The sequence below is a fragment of the Bombina bombina genome, chromosome 8, assembly GCF_027579735.1.
Source record: "Bombina bombina isolate aBomBom1 chromosome 8, aBomBom1.pri, whole genome shotgun sequence".
Classification (NCBI taxonomy): domain Eukaryota; kingdom Metazoa; phylum Chordata; class Amphibia; order Anura; family Bombinatoridae; genus Bombina; species Bombina bombina.
This window is the reverse complement of record NC_069506.1, coordinates 238922328-238942392: the sequence shown is the minus strand read 5'-3', so window position 1 is coordinate 238942392 and position 20065 is coordinate 238922328. Positions and strand designations below refer to the sequence as shown.

Genomic DNA, 20065 nt, shown 5'->3' with positions numbered 1-20065 from the left:
GGGCTGCCAAAACAAATAGGCCACAGTATGATAAAAAATGTATTTATTGAGCTAAGCAACGCGTTTCTCGGTAACAATGCTCTGGCCGTTTCCTCAGGCTGAATACAAAACATGCCTTCAAAGAGGCTTAAAAAGACATACATCATATTATTATGGAAAGTGCTGGCAATTAATAGAAAAACTGTAAAGGACATGTGCTAGTGGTCCATAGGGCGATGGAAGAAATTGATTTTGTATTAGGGGAGGAGGGGGGTGGAGGGGGTGTCAGAATGTGGGCAATTTGGTCCAAGAAAAATGGGGTGCATAATAGGGAGAAAAAGGGATATAATGTATAGATACATATATACATGTATATCTACACATGTATATATGTATATGTGTTGAGACTAGAAATAATTGGTGTTGGAGGTGAAAAAAAGGGGAGGGGTTTAAAATTGCAGAGCTAGAAAAAATGTCTTTTAGCAAATTGGTATATGAAGTTAATTTAAAGCTGACAAATCTACATTGGAGTTGAGACCTGATGGAAACAAAGTATTTAATTTGTGTACCCAGAAGGTCTCATGTTGTTTGATGAGCTGATTGTAATCAGTAGATGGGGGTACGTAGTCTATGGGGAAAAATTTGAAAATTTGATAATTGCCATCGTGTTTGTTAAGACAATGACCTGGAAAACTATGTTTAATATTACTGATTACAATCGGCTCATTAAACTTAGACAACGTGAGACCTTCTGGATACACATATTAAATACTTTCAACTAGATTACGAGTTTTGCGGTAAGAGCTGCTCGTTGCTAATTTGCAAGTTATTGTCACCACTCACCTCCCTCTAGTGCTGCTATTACAGGTTTACAAAAACCCGGCGTTAGCAGGCAATATTGCAACATAAAGCAAAATGAAGCTCAATACCGTACTCCAATCAGCCATTAGAATGTGAGCTCAATCCTATTGGCTGATTGGATCAGCCAATAGAATTGAAGCTCAATCCTATTGGCTAATTGCATCAGCCAATAGGATTTGTTCATCTTTAATTCCGATTGACTGATAGAATTCTTGAAGTATTGAGCTTCAATCCTATTGGCTGATCCAATCAGCCAATAGGATTGAGATTGCATTCTATGGGCTGATTGGAACAGCCAATAGAATGCAAGCTTAATCCTATTGTCTGATTGCATCAGCCAATAGGAATTTTTCACCTTTAATTCCGATTGGTTGATAGAATTCTATCAGCCAATCGGAATTCAAGGCACGCCATCTTGGATGACGTCATTTAAAGGAACCTTCATTCGTTGTTAGTCTTCGGAAAGAAGAGGATGCTCCGTGTTGGATGTCTTGAAGATGGAGCCGCTCCACGCCAGATGGATGAAGATAGAAGATGCCGTGTGGATGAAGACTTCTGCCCGTCTGGAGGACCACTTCTGCCGGCTTGGCTGAAGTCTTCTCCCGGCTTCGTTGAGGTCTTCTTGCCATTTCGCTGAGGACTTCTCCCGGCTTCGTTGAGGATGGATGTCGGCTCTTCTAAACTGTATGGGGATCTTCAGAGGTTAGTGTTAGGTTTTTTAAGGGTTTATTGGGTGGGTTTTAGGTTAGGGTTTGGGCAGCAATAGAGCTAAATGCCCTTTTAAGGGCAATGCCCATCCAAATGCCCTTTTCAGGGCAATGGGGAGTTTAGGTTTGTTTAGTTAGGATTTTATTTGGGGGGCTGGTTGTGTGGGTGGTGGGTTTTACTGTTGGGGGGGTTGTTTGTATTTTTTTTACAGGTAAAAGAGCTGATTTCTTTGGGGCAATGCCCCGCAAAAGGCCCTTTTAAGGGCTATGGGTAGTTTAGTTTAGGCTAGGGCTTTTTTTTTATTTTGGGGGGGCTTTTTTATTTTGATAGGGCTTTTAGATTAGGTGTAATTAGTTTAAATATCTGATACTTTGTTTTTTATTTTGTGTAATTTAGTGTTTGTTTTTGTAATTTAGGTAATTGTATTTAATTTAGGTAATTGATTTAATTGTAGTGTGACGTTAATGTTAAATAAAAATAAAACCTAAGCTAGATACAATGTAACTATTTGTTATATTGTAGCTAGCTTAGGGTTTATTTTACAGGTAAATATTTAGTTTTAAATAGGAATTATTTAGTTAATGATATTAATTTTTATTTAGATTTATTTTAATTATATTTAAGTTAGGGGGTGTTAGGGTTAGACTTAGGTTTAGGGGTTAATAGGTTTAGCATAGTGGCGGCGACATTGGGTGCGGCAGATTAGGGGTTAATAAATCTAGGTAAGTGGCGGCGATGTTAGGGACAGCAGATTAGGGGTTAATAATATGTAACTAGTGTTTATGATGCAGGAGTGCGGCGGTTTAGGGTTTAATATGTTTATTATAGTGGCTGCGATGTCGGGAGTGGCAGATTAGGGGTTAATAAATTTATTTTAGTGTTTGCGATGTGGGAGGGCCTCGGTTTAGGGGTTAATAGGTAGTTTATGGGTGTTAGAATGCGTTAAGAATCTTACAAAGCTTGTAATACCGGCGCTATGGAAGTCCCATTGAAAAAAGACTTTACGTAAATTGCGTAAGTTAATTTGCGGTACGGCCAAAAAAGTGTGCAGGACAGCTGTACCTACAAGACTCGTAATAGCAGCGGTAGTAAAAAAGCTGCTTTTTTACTCATAACGCAAAACTCGTAATCTAGCCGTATATCTCTGCATCTATAATGCTACATGCAGGTTTTTCTATTTAGCCTTTTTTTCAACCATCTCTATTTAGACATCAGCGGTAATTTGGTCTCTTTCTGATTTCATATTATGAACAAATTCCTTTTTGAAATCTTTAGGAATCCGTTTGTACCACGACTTTACAGAGCACAATGACACGCGCATTTAGATTAGTTCTGACACTATGTTGTTATTTTGTCTGTTTCTTTGCTACAGCATATCGTCTGCTTTGTATATAATCTTGTATCATTGGTTTATCAATTATCCTATCACATCCGATGTATGTCTTTTTAAGTCTCTTTGAAGGCATGTTTTATATTCAGCCTGAGGAAATGGCCAGAGCATTGTTGCCGAGAAACACGTTGCTTAGCTCAATAAATATATGTTTTATCATACTCGAATATTTTTAGTTCTTTTATGAACTTTTATACTGATCCACCTGGCAAAATCAAGAGGAGTATAACGCTAGTTTATCAAACCAATTACTCCAACTGTTGCCTTCTTTTTTACTGTGGCCTATTTGTTTCGGCTCCATTAACCGCAGCCCTGACAGTCCTTGGAAATCAGACTGGACATTATTCCAGATTTCTTTTATCCATCTGCACAGTCCAAAGGATTTCGGTTCAACTGTAGACATTCTGTCAGCCCATTCTGGTAAAAAAATAAGATATCGTGGTCACAGCGTACTGACTGCTATTAAAGGTCAGCCTGCCTGTTTGCTCTTTTTTCGTTTAGAGTGCCATCACACTTGTGAGTACCTGTTCACCTGCTTTATTCTGTATTGCTTCACACTGTTTGGAAATACTGCACCATGAGGCGCTTTCTTTTTGCTTTTAGATTTAAGGTTAATTTATAGTTTAAACTTATTTTTTTTTTAATTTCACAGGTAAGTTTTTTATTTATTTTAAGATAGGGATATTGTAATTTTAATATAAAGTTAGGGGGGCTGGCGGTTTATTTAGTGGCAGTGATGTGGGAGGCCAGAGGTTTAGGGGTTAATAAATTTATTATAGTGGCAGCATTGTCGGGGAGCGGTGGAATAGGGGTAAATAACTTTTATTAGTGGTGGCGATGTCGGGGAGCTGCGGAATAGGGTTAATAACTTGTATTAGTGGCAGCGATGTCGGGAGCGGCAGATTAGGGGTTAATAACTTTATTTAGGTGGCAGCAATGTCGGGGGCAGCAGATAAGGGGTGTTTAGGCTTGGGGTTTATGTTAGGGTGTTAGGTTTAAACGTAACTTTTTTTTCCCAATAGATATCAATGGGGTTGCGTTACGACGATCGCCATTCACACACTTCAGGTGTTAGTTTTTTTTAATAACACGCTCTCCCCATTGATGTCTATGGGGGAAAGCCTGCATTAGCACGTGAAAGCAGCCCTTGGATTTTGTGTGGTATGGAGCTTAATGCCACCATATTGCACGCACAAGGAGGCTTTTGAGAAACTCGTAATGGCAGCGCTATGGAGGGTGAAATAACGCAACTTTTGTTGTGTTTGTTTCGCACCCTGTTAAGCGCAAAAATCGTAATGCAGATGGTTATTAGGTTATTTTTCATCCATGCATCCCCCAGATGATCTGCCACCCTTATCCTCTCACTCGGACACTCTTTCACCTTTAGAAAACGTCTATTTTTATAGGATGAAATTTGGTCTTTAGGTAGTATTATCTATGGGGTAAATAAACCATATGCATAATTATAATCTATATGCTCAGAAAGAATGGTTTATTCTTGTTTAGCTATTTTTTTATTTCCAACCAGTTCAAAATCTGATAAGAATCAAGGATGAGGACATTTTCCTAAGAACAAATATAGAGCAATGGTTGTTGAAAACAATTCACAGGTAAATTCTCTCTCTATCTCATCTCATGTTTCATTTTGAATAATTTGTGTTTATATTTTTATTAAAAAAATTGTGCATGTTTATTGAAATTGTTTGGGAATTGTAAGGATAAAGGGGGGAATTGTTTCTTATAAATTAATTTGTGAAGCTTATTTAGGGCAAACATTTAAGATGACAAATTTAATTACTTCCCATGAAGACTTAATGGCCCATGTTAACTTGAATGTATAGCTATTCACTTGTGGTTTGGCTTTATGCTGTGTTTTTTTTTTTAACTATTTAATATTTAGAATTACTTTTTAAGGTTATTATTGGTTAAATCAGGGCACAACTCATTTACTAATCAATGCCTAATTAGACTTTTTAAGAGGTGTTATCTTGTAAATTGATCTACCAAAATGGCATGGTTAAATTATTTTAAAATATTTTTTAGCAATCCAGTGTGTAATTGTGAAAAATGCTATGTTTAATGTCTCTTTAACTGTAGTATCTCCAGATCTACCAAGCGTTTTCACCATATAAAACTAGTAAAACTTTACCCCATGAGGTCTATATCTATATATGTATATATATCTATATATGTATTTTTTAAGAATTTTCTTGAAATTCCCATATGGACAAAAGGGAAACTATCATTTTTGGCATTTCTCACTAAGTCAAAAAGAACAGAATGGATTTATTTTAAATTTTCAGGATTTTTAGTTACTGTCAGTCTCAGGTAAACTGCTCATTTCAGCCATATTTTGTTTAGCTACCCAAATGTTTTTAGCTTATGAAAAATGAATTCAGCATGGAAATATAATTATTATAATATATTTTTGATATGACATACAGTATAAGTTTGTGATTCATGAAGTGGGTATATATTTATATGTATACTTCAGTCTGGAACTTTAGGTTACTAGTTTTTTTCCTTTCTAGCACTACCTTTCCCCAAATGACCTGCCTTGATTTATTAGGGAGTCAATGGAAAAAAATGGGGGGGGGGCAATGGAGCTGATACACAGAAACATAAGATGGTTCTCATTCTTAGTAAAATGCAAGAGAAGTCTTTTCATTTTGAGATTACTTGAAACCTTATTGCATCTTGCATTCCTACATCCTTACCTTGCTTTTTTTTCTTTTTCTCTTAGCCCCTTTATAGGTTAATTGCTCTCAATTATTGTTTGTATAGGACATGAAGACAAAAGTCAACTGAGTTGACCTTTTAGAATATCTGTTTTATTTAAAAGCAATACAATGTCTAATGTTTTTGTAATGTCTAATATTGTATACTTTCTCAAAAATACATCTAACCTTTTGTTAAAATTATTTACATAATCTACAGTCATAAATACTCTATGTAATGAGTTCTACAGCTTGGCTTCCTACTGTAAAACACCAGTTTAAGGAATCTCTTCTTTCAAGACATACTCTATTTTTTTACATCTCATATCTTTCTCTCTTTCATAGATGAATTACTAATAAAGTCTGATACAGCATGATTCTCAATCAATGATTTTTTCTACTCCACACAAATAGGCATTTTAACATACCTTATGTTTAACACAGCCTCAATGTAGATTGCTTCTTGCTTTCAAATATTTTGTTTCATGTGTCTGCTGCTACATTATCTTCTCTGAATATTCTATTTCTTTATAAAAGGCTGTTGTCTCTGATTTCATTATCTGACGTATGTGCATGAGAACTAGAGTCTGATCCAAATAATCTCTGTAGCCTAACAGCCAACCCAAATTATCAGTTGGGACATCATAACTCTGTTAGTATAATGTTCTGATAATATATTTTGATATAGTCAATTTCACTATTTTTTCTTTTCATTTTGTTTGTGTGTATGTATGTATATATGTGTATATATATAAATATATATATATATATATATAAAAAATCAATCATCATATGAACTCATATTACTATAATTCCCATATTAAAATAACCAAATCTAATTAAATGTCACCTCCAAAATGTTGTTGCTTCCACAACCCTGCGGAATTATTGTGATATTCCACTGCACTATATTTTAATAGACCCCATCTGTAGAGGCCCTACCACTCAAAGGGATTTCTATCAACTGCAAGACTCCAGGGACACCCAATTCAGGGTCAGATGACAAATCGAGCGCTAAATGTCGCTTGTGAGCAAGCAATATTAGTGCTCCGCTTTGTAATACCAGCGCACAATAATGTGCGCCGGTATTACAAGCTAAACATTATGCAAACGCAAGCTTGCATTCACATTGCTAGGAAGCATTGCGCTCATGAGCGTGTGCTTCCATAGGCTCCTATGGGAGCCATGGTCTCATGCCGTCACAGACGGCATCAGAACCTCATGCAGCGAAAGATAAGTAGAGCAACATTGGGCAGCATTTTTAAATCTATATGTATATGACTATATACATATATATTTATGTGTTAATATGTATATATAGACATATCAGCACATAAATATATATGTATATAGTCATATAAATATATATTTACATTGCGGTCTATGGGAACACACAGTTACGCAATGTAAATGCACTTTTCAATGCCGTTTGTTTTTTCCCAAACCCCCCCCCCCCACCAACTTTAGACCACAAAAACTGCCTAGTGCAGTTGTTTTTAATTTAAAAAAATGCTATTTTTTAAATAAATAACTATAGTGCCCTCTATTTTGAGGGCATTTGGGGCACTTTTAGAAAATTAACCAGAGATTAGATCTCATACGATTCCAATAGACCCCAATGTAAAGGCACTTTTTGGTGCCATTTTTTTTCTAACACCCCACTCCCAGCAACTTTAGCCCCAACATACTGCCTAGATGCTTCTATCTTTATTTTTTAATAAGATACACTAGACTGTATTTTGGAGGCATTCGGGGCATAGTTATAAAACTAACCAGAGATCTGTTCTCTGGTTAATTTTATAAGCGCTTGCGGTAGTAATAACCAGACACTTGTAATGGATAATAAATTATTGCACGTTAATTTAGCACTCCACTTGTAATCTATCCCTAAATGTTTTAAAAAGCATTTAGAACTGTAATTGTTTAGCTTTTTTTCCCTTCAAAATAGTTAAGCAGTCCAGGATTAAATCACTTGAAGGCATTTGTAGGTATGTTTATCTTGTTATCTTTGATTGCAGCCAATCTTTCTCTGGGTTAAATGAGTCTGATTACTAATCAAGCAATCTCTATGTAGGATGTAGCTGGGTTAGTAAAACTACAGTACAGTTCAAATACTTGAAGTACTGTAACACTGAACTACAGCATCCCTAAAATGCTTTCCCATTCCTCTGGTCTGAAAAGGTTTTGCTTATTAAACGGACAGAAAACCCCAACATTTTCTTTCATGATTTGGATGGAACATACAATTTCAAACAACTTTCCAATTTACTTCTATTATCAAATGTGCTTCGTTTTATTTATTATCCTTTGCTGAAGGAGCAGCATTGCATAACTAGCAACTAGCTGAACACATCTATTTAGCCAATCACAAGAGACAAATGTGTGCAGGTACCAATTAGCAGCTAGCTCCCACTAGTGTAGGATATGTGCATATTCTTTTTCAACAAGGGATTCCAAGAGAATGCAGCACATTTGAAAATACAAGTGAATTTAAAAGTATATGAAAATGCCATACTCTATCTATTTCATGCAGGTTTAATTTTGACGTTCCTATTACTTTAATGTATTACAAATTGATAATGCCCATTTGATTAATTGGGGTGCAAGACCCCACATGCATCCCTGGTCTCTGTTGGCAAGAAAGCTACAATTCTTGGGGGGTGAAGGTAGAGTAGGCAACAGATTTCCCAGTGCCTAGGGCAGTACAACAACTAAAAATACAACTGTTTACAATCTAAAGCCTTTAACATAGTAATCACCCACTTCTATAAATTTTAAAGTGTTAGGCCTAGATTACAAGATTATTATTTTATTAAAAATATACACTTTTTCTTTTTTTGTTTTGTTATTTTGTTGTTGAGTTCTCATGTGTCATGATATAATGGTATAGTGTGAATCTGCTGGGTCTGCTGAAAACCCCCCATAGAATATGTGTAGGTTTCTTACTGATAAATGACCTACAGTAGGGCTTAAATGTGAGCAACACCTAAAAACTCCAAAACAGCTCAGCACATGGATGGAAATAGCTCAGCAGTTAAAGGGTTAAGCAATAAAATGCTGGATTTTTATGTTACTGGCAACAATGATGTAAAATCACTGCTCAGTTGTGAAAAATATATGTTTGGATCAAGAGTAGGGCTTTTAGGAGAATCATTGTGTGGCTTCACCACACCTACAATTGTGCCCTGCCCCCTTGAAATTGTCCACTATATTTGTGGTTGATCCTAATTGGAAGACTTCAGAAAAATGCAATTACTGTCACTTTAAGACTTCCCAAGGCAAAACCTGCTATTTTCTGCATAGCCATTAAAAACATTTAGGGCTAGATTACAAGTGATGTGCTAATTAGTGCTGCCACTCAAGACTAAATGTTGCTAAAAGTAAGCTTTTTGCATGTGCTACCCGCTGAAAGTAAATACTTTTCGTGCAAGTAAAATGCGAAACGTGCTAACTTGAAGAATTAAAAATTTGCAACCGTGCTAACGCATTCATTCAATAGACTTAAACGGAGAGTGTAAAGGGAAAAAAATAACACTTATCGCTAACCCGACAGGAGTTATTAACATTTCACATTCCAATGTTCTTCCCATACATGTCATTTTTATTATAAAACAAGATTTATGCTTACCTGATAAATCTATTTCTTTCCGGATATGGCTTCATCAAATACTGTTGGGAATATCATTCCTGGCCAGCAGGAGGAGGCAAAGAGCACCACAGTCAAAACTGTTAAGTATCACTTCCCTTCCCACAATCCCCAGTCATTCGACCGAAGGGAAATGGAGAAAAAAAAAGGAGTAACACAAGGTGTAGAGGTTCCTGAGATTTAGTAAAAAATAACTGTCTTGAAATAAAGGGTGGGGCCGTGGACTCACCATATCCGGAAATAAATAGATGTATCAGATAAGCATAAATCTTGTTTTCTTTCCTAAGATATGGTGAGTCCACGGCTTCATCAATTACTGTTGGGAATCAATACCCAAGCTAGAGGACACAGATGAATAGGGAGGGACAAGACATGCAGACCTAAACAGAAGGCACCACCGCTTGAAGAACCTTTCTCCCAAAAGAAGTCTCAGCCAAAGCAAAAGTATAAAATGTATAAAATTAAGAAAAAGTATGCAAGGAAGACCAAGCTGCAGCCTTGCAAATCTGTTCCACAGAAGCTTTATTCTTGAAAGCCAAGAAAAAGAGACAGCCCTCGTGTAATGAGGCATAACTCTCTCAGGAGACTGCTGTCCCGCAGTCTGAAAAGCAAACCGTTAACAGTAGCAGTAGCTTTCTGTTACAGAAAAAACAAACAAAAACAGAAGAAAAAATATTAAGCACGCACACCATCCAAATAGTGCACACATGTTCCTCAAGAGAAAAGAATGAGGACACAGAGAGGGAACAACAAATTCCCAAACAATATTTCCCCTTAAGATAAAAAACTGCCTTATCCGAAATAAGAAAAAGCGAATCACACTGCAAAGCCGAGAGTACCTAAACTCTCGAAGCAGAAAAAAAAAGAAAAACTTTCAAGATAAAAAATTAAAATCTATTGATTGCTATGGCTCAAACTGAGCCTACTGCAAAACCTTAAAACAAGGCTAAAGCTCCAAAAGGAGCAACATACTTAAATACAGACCTGATACTAACCATGGTCTGACCAAAAGGTTACACGTCCGGCACATCTGCCAGACACTTGTGTAAAAAAGGATAACACAGAAATCTGACCCTTCAGATAACTGACTGACAAACCGCCCTCTGGACCGTCCTCCAGACTGTCCCGGAGAAGGACAAAACCCCTAAGAATCCTCAAGAATAGTCCATGGATTCACCCCAATCAGGGAATTTACAGCATACCTTATGGTAAAAGTTACCAGTAACAGGCTTGCGAGCCAGAATCATGGTCATGGAACTAAAAAATACCAATGCTCACTCCCATTTGATATGAGCAATGACTCGTGGAAGGAGAGCAATCAGAGTGAAATCCAAAGGAACCGCCAGGGAATTTAACAGAACAGCCTGCTGATCTCTAGACTTTTAACATAACTTGGAATTTTGATGTACTTCCATCTCCAAATCTAGCACCCCCCATTTGAGGGAAAACCTGGAGAGCACCTCCGGGAGAAGCGTCCTCTCCCCGGGATGAAAATTCTGACTGCTCAATAAGTCCACTCCCGGCATTCACTCTTGATTGAAATGTGAATAGTGGATAAACAACAAATGTGAGCGTCAGCCCACCAAACAATCAGAGCATTGTAGATCACTCTCAACTCCAAGATGGTTATGGGGAGAGTAGACTCCCCCCAAGTCCATAGTCACCAACACAGTAGGCTATTGACCGAGGTCCCTATTACTCAGGAAGGTCTCCGGAAGCATGTGTCCCGAGACCGATGCTCCTGAGAAAACCAAAAAATTCTGGAGAATGCAGGCAACCATCCCGCTACCTCTCTCAAGCTTTGCGAGCGCTCTACCACTAATTAATTCAATTTTTAATATTTTAATATCTTAATATTAATCTTATAAAGGAAAACCAAAGCTGTCACTTTAAAACTAAACAGCTAATTTAAGGGATGTTGTACCAAAAAGCAAAATAGACATACACAAATAAAGTACATAATATCCTAATAAACGTTCTCCATAAAACTTGACAAGAGACATTTAATATCTACAATATAGATTTTATTGTCTAGTATTTTAAAATTAACATTTTTTTATAAGTTCCGTTTTCAGTCGGAGTAAACAGAGAGGCGGGGTCACATGACCGGACCCGGCAAGAGACTGAAATGGCTCCACAGCTCTTTCTCTGTGAAGAAGGAGGCGGGGACATGGCAACAGCATGGGAATAAAGTGAGCAACTATTTTCTACATCGCGCTTAATTCTACCATTGAACAAGCCATCCTAGACCTTGTGCAAAGTAATGTGCCATTTCAATGTCTCTGAGGCTGCCCTCCATTCACAAGGCAGTGTGGCGGTAAATTTAAAAAAAGACGCTAGGAAACCACCATCGAACTGCGCAACCATTCACCCAATGCGCACAAAACACTGTTGCAAAACTGCGAAGGAAATCAGAGAGCTATAGACACAAGCCCCACATAAGATAAAAATAAATAAGGGGTGTTTTTAACCCCTAGGTTCTAAAATTAACACATGAGCCCAAACAATCAGGGGAGTCCTAATTAACCCCTAGGGGTCTATTCATAAAGCTCTGAACAGAGCTTGATGTCACGTGTTTCTGGCGAGCCTTCAGGCTCGCCAGAAACACAAATTATGAAGTAGCCGTCTAAAGACCGCTGCTCCATAACCTGTCCGCCTGCTCAGAGGCGGCTGACAGACATCTCCGTAAATCAACCTGATTGAATACGATTGGGTTAATTGACACCCCCTGCTAGTGGCCGCTATAGCGGATCATGTCCGTCCGCACAATGATAAATTGACCCCCTAGTCTCCTGTGACCATAAAGTGCCTGCATTCTCCCCAAAATATCCTTCTAAAGGATAAATCTGTCCCACATAATGTTGCAGATAACCCTTTTAGTGCCAGTCTCCCAGCCCCAGAAGACAAAAAGGCACTTAGCTGCAGTCTGGCCATCCGGCAGGAGGACAGCTTACGCGGTATGAGAGGAACAAATATTCCTCACATAGACCTGTAGAAGAGAAAGAACAGAGTAAATGCACTCTGACTTTCTATACAATAGGCAGCAAAATGTAAGGAAAATGCAGCAAGGCCCACCTTACAAGCTCTTAACTGCTTTAAAGCCACCACTGCCCTTACTGAAGAGACTAATGTGGAGTACGGCTAGACCCAATCCTTTAAAAAGGTAAAGATCAGAGTAACCTACTCTGGATTTCTAAAATAATAAAATATTGATTATAGTGAAATAAATCCAATCTTCCTCAGACCCCAAAACCCCACCTCCTCCTTGCACCGAAGGCAAAGAGAATGACTGGGGGTTGTGGGAAGGAAAGTGATACTTAACAGTTTTGACTGTGGTGCTCTTTTCCTCCTCCTGCTGGCCAGCAGTGATATTCCCAACCGTAATTGATGTAGCCATGGACTTACCATATCTTAGGAAAGAAATACTTATTTCTTTATTTATCTGTATATACCTATACCCGTATATTTATTCCTATATATATATATGTATAGATATCTATTTTATATTAAAATTATCATATATATATATATATATATTTAAAGTGAATGTCAATTTTCAGTTTCTGTTAACCTGCTATACTTTCATATAGTACAGTAGTTAAATTGCTATGTTTTTTTAATACCATTTACGTTTTTAACATAAATTCTAAATCAATAATTGTACCATTTCCTTTCAAACACCTCCCAGAGCCGACTTCCTTATTTTATATATTTGATACGTAAGGCTGTATACGTAAGGCTGAAACGCACTCACAAGATATAGTGGTCCTGCGCATGCGCAAATCTCAGCTATTCATCAATAGTAACATAGTATTCAATGAATGATACATTCATTGAATACTATAAAAGCAGAGAGCGCAGCAGCATTGTATCGATACTTACTTTGAGAGATCGGATGAGAAGTGGTATAGTTTGCGATGGCAGCTGTATTGAGCATGCGCGAATCGTAGACGTGCATCTAGAATCCATAAGCAAAATTTAGATTAGCACATGCGCATTGCAATAATGTGACATTGCAGGAAAGGGGCCGAACGTCCCTGGGGGAAACTATGATTAGCGGAGAGTATTTTAAGAATATGTCAAAAAATACTAACATTAATTAAAAAATAATTATAGATACTGTAAAAAATGTAAAATAAATATATTTTTTACAGTATATATAATTTTTAACGCACTACCCTTTACACAAGGGTTTAAGTCATGCTAACCTGACGAGCGTAAAATGAGATTGTAGGTTTGTGTTTACTTTTCAACTTGTAATTCAAGGTCATTTACAAGTGTGTTGTTCATGTTATTCATGTGATTCATGCTATTTATGTTTTGATATTTGTGAGAACTGTTTTGTAAATGTCACATTTTATTTCTGTTATGGTTTGTTAATTATTAAAAAGGATATATTTGGGTTTGAAACAGGAAGATATTCGAGTAGTGTAGTTTTCTCTTCAGTAATTGTTAAATTCCATTGAGGAACTTAAAAAAAATCAAAACGTACATTTAGTCAGATGTTGTCTGACTAAGCACATTGTGGTTTACGAGACCAACTGAAAAATATTAAAGGAATATTCTACTTCAAAAATTGTATGCTCTAGTTCATTTTATATTACTCTAGATAGCAATGTGGGGCATAACTACAGGGGTTTCAATGATCTCAACTGAGACTGGGCCCACACCTCTACGGGGCCCATCTTGTATTGTAATCAGTAATGGCTCCACATGTACAATATCTGTCCCCGCCTACCCTATGCAAAACAGTGCTCAAATTGTAAGAAAAGTACTTGTATGGGGTTTCCTTTACAAATATGGTTGAAGAGTCTCCGCTGTGTTGCTGTACAGAAAAATCTACCACCATATTTTTACAGAAAGGTTGCATATTGTCTAGCACAGACTTACAAAGGGAGAAGGATGTCTCAATGTCACAGAGAAGTAGCTCCATTTCTGTGGAATATGGGTGTCTGTTATTAATAAGTTATGCTGCTGAATTATACTAATAGAAATTTGGAGTGCTTTGGAAAGGGCAGTGTTAAAATGGAGGCCCTGTCACAGCCTTCACCATGGAACTCAATGAGGTCTTGTTACTCCACTGTAGTAAAGCAGCTATGAGAAAAGCTGATTAACTCTGGGAAAGATGCTATAAAGTGTTCCTTTAGATTAGAATAATTACTTTATCTGGATTCTAAACTATTGCTAATCCATTAAACAAGCTTTTGTCAAAAGTAAAAGAAAAATGAGTAAAAAAACAAATTCATTTCTTGCACGCATCATTCCAGTTCTCAAATTGGCTGCCTCCATTCACGTGACCTTTTGCACCCACTGTGAATCACTAATTACAAGCTGATTGGGGAAAGAAGATGCCGTTCTGCTAATTGTATAAAAAAATCAAATGTATTTGGAGAGTGCTTATGATTTAAACTAGAACTATTGCATGCATATAAAAAGGCATAGATTAATTAAATTAAAGGGACAATCTAGTCAACATTAAACTTTTATGATTCAGGTTTTAACTATGTATTTACTAGGAATATTTGACATCCCAATGTTCTGCACATAGAATATATTCTATGCATTTTTAAATAGATATTCCTATATATATATATATGTATATATATCTATACCAATATACAGTATAGTCATATATATATAGGTATCGATAAATATTGTACCAAAATACAATCAGATATATATAGAAATATTTATGAATAAATAGAACATATATTGTTATGTGCAGAACATTAGAATGTGGAATATTCATATTTTCACATCAGATTAGTGCAAATGAGAATATGTGACTGTGTTTGCATGAGTGTGGGGTGTTTTTTTCCTCTATTTTTACCCCATTTTTCTATGGGGAATACTTGAATGCGCATGTGATATTCTAACTTCAGATTTTTGCAGTAGTCCGGTTACCACTTGAGCAAAAACAGTTTACTTTCAGCTTATAATACGAGCGCAACTCGGCGAGCGCAAAAATCCTTATTCTAGCACAATTAACACTCAAGCGGAAGCATTCATTTGTACTTCACTTGTAATGTAGCCCTAAATGTTTTATGTTTTAACTACTGTCTTATTGTGATATCTATTTTAACTTAATTCAGATTTTTTATATGCATGCAATAATTTAGTTTGAATTAGACACATTTTTATCTTGGTTTAAGCTGCATAAGCACTCTTATAATACAAAAACTTTTTTCCAACCATTTTTTGGGAAATTTGTAGAATATATATCCTGTTATAAGAGAGCTTACCAATCTATATCTAAAGCACACTGAATATAGGAGTTTTATTCTCTGGTTTTTGCATCTAAATATCTAATACCTGTGGGGGTTCCTAAGGATTTAACAGACGCGTATTGAGTATGTGTTTTCACCGCCTGAAAATGCGATAATTGCTTAAGAAATTTGTGAAAGTGCAATATTCAAATCAGTTAATAGGAATACAAGGGTACCCCTATATAAAAGGGGTACCTTGCATTCACTATTCAGAGTGCGGCTGAAGACCACATGAAGAGGAAGCTCCGTGTTAAAGATCTGAAGAGGACCATCGACATTACCACAGCCATCTCTGCTGACCTCGCCACCGACACCGAAGTTAGAAGATGGACCTCAGCCAGGATGAAGATGGAAAAAGATGGACCCGCAATGGATGAAGATAGCTGAGGATGGAGCACCAACTGAGATGAATATGGAGCGCCGCCCATCATCATCGGTGAGTACCAACTTTGGGGTTAGTGTTTGTTTTTTTTGGGGGGGGTGTTTATATAGATTATATTATATTTTTTGGGGGGCAGCAAAAGAGCTGAATGCCTTTTTAAGAGCTGATTGCGTTAGGGCAATGCTCTACAAAAGGCCCTTTTAAAGGCTATTGGTAGTTTATCTATTTTTTTATTTTATTTTTGGTAATTTCGTTTTTTTAATTTCTGTAATGATAGTTTTTTTATTTTTATAAATTATTATTTTTTTTTTTTGTAAATGGTAGTTTTATTTTGTGTAATGTTAGTTGTTTTTTTATTAAGGTAATATTAGGTTTTTATTTAATATTACAGGTAAGTTTTTTATTTTAAGGTAGTTAAGTTTTTTTTAGTTAATTTAGGGGTATTTTAATTTTGGTTAAGTTAAGGGGTGCTAGGATAGAGGGTTTAGATATTAGTTTATAACTTTGTGATGTGGGGGAATTGCTGATTAGGGGTTAATAGTTTATTTAGGTACTTTGCTATGTGGGGGATTGCGGATTAGGGGTTATTACTTTATTTAGTTACTGTGATGTGGGGGGGTGGCGCTTTTTGGGTTAACAGTTTATTTAAGTACTTTGCAATGGGGAGTGGCAGTTTAGGGGTTAATAGTTTATTTATGAAACTTAAACTACCAGAAAGAGAAGAATAGAAAAAGAGCATTGGCTGGTTTGTTTCAATTTGAAAGACCATATGCAGTCTGTATAAGTTGAGTCGCAGAAGTCTCTGAATACAAAGGAGTCATCCCTGATCACAATAAGAAGCATCGTGCGTAGTGCCGTGGCAGACCTAGAGGGTGGCGAGGAGCCGCGGTCCATTTCAGGAAAGTGCTGAAAGGCAGTGGAGGGAGCGAAGGCTACAAGTGTGTTGTCTGCTTATTTATATAACTGATGAGGACTTAGACAGGCTGCTTTTCTGCAATAACTTTATTACATGACTGACAATGCAACTCCCAACAGAACTGCACTGGAACTTTTCCTGTTTCCTGTCCCCCCCTGCCCCTTGAACTCACTTCCTGTAGCAATAATATAATGAAAGTTCATTGCAAACTATACTCAACACATCTTTCCCTTTTTAAAAACAAAAAACAAACAAATTATAAACAATATAAATATAATAGCAAACATGACAACAACAAATAAATAACAATCAAACTAACAAGTTTTACTTCTCAACATTCCTCAATGAGGGGTTGTTGGAAGGGAAGTGATACTTAACAGTTTTGACTGTGGTGCTTTGTCTCCTCTTGCTGGTCAGCAGTGATATTCCCAACCGTAATTGATGAAGCCGTGGACTCACCATATCTTAGGTAATAAATACTTATTTATCTGTCTATACCTATACCTGTATATTTATTCCTATAGATATATATGTATAGATATCTATTTTATATTAACATTATTAGATATATATAGAAATATATATTTAAAGTGAATGTCAATTTTCGGTTTCTGTTAGCCAGCTATACTTTCATCTATAGTACAGTAGTTAAATTGCTATATTTTTTTTAATACCATTTACGTTTTTAACATAAATTATAAATCAATAATCGTACCATTTCCTTTCAAACACCTCCCAGAGCCGACTTCCTTATTTTATATGTTTGACGTATACAGCGGTCCCACCTGCTGTATACGTAAGGCTGAAGCGCACTCACAAGATATAGTGGTCCTGCGCATGCGCAAATCTCAGCTATACATCAATAGTAACATAGTATTCAATGAATGATACATTCATTGAATACTATAAGAATAGAGAGCGCAGCAGCATCGTATTGATACTTACTTTGAGAAATCACATGAGAAGTCGTATAGTTTGCAATGGCAGCTGTATTGAGCATGCGCGAATCGTAGACACGCATCTAGAATCCATAAGCAAAATTTGGATTAGCGCATGCGCATAGCAATAATGTGACATTGTAGGAAAGGGGCCGAACGTCCCTGGGGGAAACTATGATTAGCAGAGAGTATTTCAAGAATATGTCAAAAAATACTATCATTAATTAAAAAATAATTATAGATACTGTAAAAAATGTAAAATAAATATATTTTTTACAGTATATATAATTTTGAATGCACTACTCTTTACACAAGGGTTTAAGTCATGCTAACCTGACGAGCGTAAAATGAGATTGTAGGTTTGTGTATACTTTCAACTTGTAATACGAGGTCATTTACAAGTGTGTTGTTCATGTTATTCATGTGATACATGCTATTTATGTTTTGATATTTGTGAGAACTGTTTTGTAAATGTCACATTTTATTTATGTTATGGTTTGCTAATTATTAAAAAGGATATATTTGGGTTTGAAACAGGAAGATATTCGAGTAGTGTAGTTTTTTTTTTTCAGTAATTGTTAAATTCCATTGAGGAACTTAAAAAAAATCAAAACGTACATTTAGTCAGATGTTGTCTGACTAAGCACATTGTGGTTTACGAGATCAACTGAAAAATATTAAAGGAATGTTCTACTTCAAAAATTGTATGCTCTAGTTCATTTTATATTGCTCTAGATAGCAATGCGGGGCATAACTACAGGGGTTTCAATGATCTCAACTGAGACTGGGCCCACACCTCTACGGGGCCCATCTTGTATTGTAATCAGTAATGGCTCCACATGTACAATATCTGTCCCCGCCTACCCTATGCAAAACAGTGCTCAAATTGTAAGAAAAGTAGTTGTATGGGTTTTCCTTTACAAATATGGTTGAAGAGTCTCCGCTGTGTTGCTGTACAGAAAAATCTACCACCATATTTTAACAGAAAGGTTGCATATTGTCTAGCACAGACTTACAAAGGGAGAAGGATAACTCAATGTCACAGAGAAGTAGCTCCATTTCTGTGGAATATGGGTGTCTGTTATTTATAAGTTATGCTGATGAATTATACTATTAGGAATTTGGAGTGCTTTGGAAAGGGCAGTGTTAAAATGGAGGCCCTGTCACAGCCTTCACCATGGAACTCAATGAGGTCTTGTTACTCCCCTGTAGTAAAGCAGCTATGAGAAAAGCTGATTAACTCTGGGAAAGATGCTATAAAGTGTTCCTTTAGATTATAATAATACTTTATCTAGATTCTAAACTATTGCTAATCCATTAAACATTGTCAAAAGTAAAAGAAAAATGAGTAAAAAAACAAATAAATTTCTCGCACGCATCATTCCAGTTCTCAAATTGGCTGCCTCCATTCACGTGACCTTTTGCACAAACTGTGAATCACTAATTACAAGCTGATTGGGGAAAGAAGATGCAGTTCTGCTAAATGTATAAAAAAATCAAATGTATTTGGAGAGTGCTTATGATTTAAACTAGAATTATTGCATGCATATAAAAAGGCATAGATTAATTAAATTAAAGGGACAATCTAGTCAACATTAAACTTTTATGATTTAGGTTTTAACTATGTATTTACTGCGAATATTTCACATTCCAATGTTCTGCACATAGCAGAATATATAATCGATGTATTTTTAAATAGATATTCCTATATATATCTGTATATATATCTATACCTAAATACATTATAGTCATAGATATATATAGGTATCGATAAATATTGTACCAAAATACAATCAGATATATGTAGAAATATTTATGAATAAATAGAACATATATTGTTATGTGCAGAACATTAGAATGTGGAAAATTCATATTTTCACATCAGGGGCGCAATCCGATAAAGATCGTAGTTTGCGGCGCAAGCAAGGGAACCCCCGCCGCCCGCAGTTTCAGCTCGCAACTCGAGCTATCCTATATACTGTGCCGTCAGAGGCTAAAGTGCCGTAAGTCTGACAAACCAGCGATGTCCAGAAATCTGCGTAAGTACAAATTTCTGGAGTCGCCAGTGACTTACGGCACTTTAGAAACTGCCGGCGCCTACAAAACCTGACTAAAGTTATAAAATCACCCGTACTGTCTAACACACCTTCCAAACATAGCCCGACACGTCTAACCCTCTATCCGCTATCCCCCCTCACTATCCTAACAATAAAATATGTATTAACCCCTAAACCACCGCTCCCGGACCCCGCCGCCAGCTAT

At 36.5% G+C, this 20065-nt stretch overlaps 1 protein-coding gene across 1 annotated transcript in view; it reads left to right on the top strand.

The window, feature by feature from the left end:
* LOC128639074 (chemerin-like receptor 2) overlaps positions 1-20065 on the top strand; it is a 244861-nt gene that overhangs the window by 103331 nt on the left and 121465 nt on the right. The window contains exon 2 of the mRNA XM_053691224.1: positions 4467-4548. The gene's annotated coding sequence lies outside the window, so the exon portion shown is untranslated. The remainder of the gene's footprint in view (positions 1-4466; positions 4549-20065) is intronic.